Raw genomic sequence first — 3028 nt, forward strand, 5'->3', positions numbered from 1 at the left:
AACTTTCTCCTCCTCCCCAAGTGGTCGGATCGGATTGCAGTCCTCTACCTGCTTTGCTGAAGAGTGAAACAAAAAAAAAAAAGGAGGAAAGAACTCAAAGGCTTGCTTTTTTTTTTTTTGTTTCCTGTTAAAGAAAAGGGTTTTTCTAACGCCCACCCACCAGATGCACTTAAAATGTAAATATGAGCCGCCAGAACAAATGCTACCATACAAAACAGAAACACATGTATGGACAGGGGGAAAGACCGAGCCGGGGAGGGAGAAGGCAGCCAGAGTCCTGTCTCTGCAAACACAGCTCCATCTTTAGGACAGGAAGACTCAGAAGGGCTGGGCCAGGAGACGTGGTTTGCACAAGGCTTTCTTAAAAAACAAAAAGGAAAGGATTTTTAAGGGTTTTTTTACCCTGCTTCCTCAAATCTTTCTGCGTCTCCACTCTTTGGAGGATGTGCCCGGAGCAGCGGTTCCCAGTCTGCGGCACGGGTACCGCCGGCAGTAGCCTGCCAGCAGTAGGCGTGCACGGATTTATTATAATTAATTTATAGGACCCCAAATGTGCTGGTGGTACTTAAGGTTGCACCATTTTAAATCAGCGGTCCGACCTGGGGAACTGCTGGGCACCTAGCCACCTTCCCGAGGGGCTCGCTGGAGCTGGGCTTGTCAGGCCGCGTGCCGCCTCGGGAAGTGCGTTGGCGATGCCTGGACCTGGTCCGAGGAGCGCCAGGAGCGCCAAGTGCCACCGTGACCCCCCACCCGCCTGAGGACCTGCCTGGAGAGGCTCCTAAAGGACGCCACCAGAGTACGTCGGCGACCTCAAGGCAAAACCCAGCCAGGGTCTTTGAATGCACCTTGAGGTGGGACACAAGGGACCGCTTCGTGCCCCGCGTTCTGCAGATTGGCGCTTCATCCACCGCGCCCGACTCAACAGCTCCAGCGCCTGCTACAGGGACCGTGAAAAGAGGTGCCAGAGATGCAGCTACAAATGAGGGACTCCGCCCCACGTGCAAACCCCACGGCCGAGCCTGGCCGCCCCACCGCAATGCCGCCCGAGCCTGGTGGCGCCGGGTCAGCTGCTCCGGTCTCAGCCGGGACGACGTCGATGAACCACGCCGGTGCAGGCTGAGAGCCGGCTGTGCCCGGACAAGGAGCCCAAGTGCATTACGATGGTTGGCACCACCGTCTCGTTCGAGACCCGGCTGCAAGCCTGCACCCAAGCCCGCGAGTGGAAGCTGATGAAGGACAGGCTGCTGGTGGGTGCCCTGGGAGCTGGGGATATGGGGTGAAAGCGCAGGGGCACTCAGAGCATGGGACCCCAGCCCTGAACGTGCCCTGGGTGCCTGCCAGATGTCTCATCATCAGTTGGGGGGAGTGGTGGGATACTTCATGGTGTCCAACATCATCAGATGGCCCAGGGACATCTACGTGGAGCGCGTCACGGTGCGCGGACACCAGCAGAGCGCTGGCTGGTCTCAGAGGTCTGCCCCCTCCAACGGATCATGAACTAAGACCACTTCCCACCTGGACCCTCCCTCGCCCCCGCAGTTGTACTCTGCATGCCTGGCTGTATCCCTCGCAGCACGCAACTCCATACAATGCGGTTTCCTCACACGCGGCCTTTGCATCTCCTTCAGTGAGCATCGTGCTTTCAGCTCCCCTTATCCCTAATGCACCCCTGGGGCTAATTAGGCCACATCTCTCCGTGAAACTTAGCTGCATCCTCCCCTTACCCACCCTGTACTATGTAGCCCACCCTCGTGCAGGTTTCTGTACTCCCGTCCACCCCGTCGACTTTGTAACTTCCTTTTACTGCTCACTAATACACTACGTCTGCATGAAGGAAGGACCCGCTTGCTCCATCTTGGCTTCACTAACATGATTTCTATTGCCAATGGGCCCATCCGAACCATTTACAGGCCCAGGGTTTGATCTGACAGGCTGTTTTGAACGGGGCTGTTCCCATGCTTGAGGAAGGCAGGGTGGAGATGTGCACCTTATATATAGCTACATCAGAGAGGCATCAGTCGTCCGGAGCGGGAGTTGACGTCATTAAATGCCTGAAGTTAAGCATATACTTATCCTCTTTGCCTGCTTTAGGTCAGCGGTGGGCGCATTGTAGGAGCCTGAGAAAGCAGGTCTCCCCTTCTTGCAGCGGCTTGGGAAAGAGAGGCATTTGCAGGGTCCATTAAGATGTCTTGCTGTGCTTCCAGAGCTGAGAGTTCAAAACCTGGCCTGATGTTAAACGGCACTTCTAATTCCCCCAGCTGTAAGTGGGTACTTCATCATTTCGTCCAAGGTGTTACTTGCGCTAGACTATGGCTAGTAATTACATCATTGCCTCGCATGCCATGGATACGGGTGTGCTTCTACCATGCTTGGTTTTTTGGGGTGGGGAGTTGGGGGTTAACTAACTGACAGGTGGGAGACCGAGTTGCCTGAAGCCACAGGTTTCCATCAGTGCCTCCTTCTCTGGAGTGCATGGCATCGGGCACAAGATCATGAGTTTGGTCCACATGCATTGAGGTGAGGTTCAAATGTTGGTCCTGCCCCTTGACAAGATGAGGACCGTTCGGATTCTGTTGTTTCTTTCATGCCAGAGAATCCCAAAGCAATGATGTGAGCTACCTTTACATGGTTTGCATGAAGAGCTAGAGATATTACCTCATCTGACATGCATCCGTGTCTGGGGTGGAACGCTGCAGCTCATTTGGACCAGTCAGGAACACTATCTAGTGACTTAAAGCAAGAGGTAGAGAAAAGCTCCAGACTGAAAAGAAACTTTGGGTGGAATTTACATAGAGAAACTCTAACTCCCTAGACTGGAAATGGCCTAGGGCACTTGGATCTGCTACTTGAAGCATCTGGAAAGTCTCAGGCTTCCCATCAGAACGATGCTCCCTGCATAGCACAGGACATCAGAGAAGATGAAATGGCTGGACATGTAAAAAATGCTCTCAAATAAGCATAAAGAGCAGCTTCTACTTAATTTTTTTCTTCCAGTGCTTTAGTAAAACACAGGAAAAAGCAAACTCCT

General features: G+C 53.5%; 1 long non-coding RNA gene across 1 annotated transcript in view; it reads left to right on the plus strand.

Annotated features, from left to right (window-relative positions):
• Nucleotides 1–1103: 1103 nt before the first annotated feature.
• LOC109314348 overlaps nucleotides 1104–3028 on the plus strand; it is a 4985-nt gene continuing 3060 nt past the window's right edge. The window contains exons 1-2 of the long non-coding RNA XR_002102272.1: nucleotides 1104–1247; nucleotides 2092–2260. This is a non-coding gene — a long non-coding RNA (uncharacterized LOC109314348). The remainder of the gene's footprint in view (nucleotides 1248–2091; nucleotides 2261–3028) is intronic.

The sequence above is a fragment of the Crocodylus porosus genome, unplaced genomic scaffold (assembly GCF_001723895.1).
Source record: "Crocodylus porosus isolate Cpor-Errol unplaced genomic scaffold, CroPor_comp1, whole genome shotgun sequence".
NCBI lineage: Eukaryota > Metazoa > Chordata > Crocodylia > Crocodylidae > Crocodylus > Crocodylus porosus.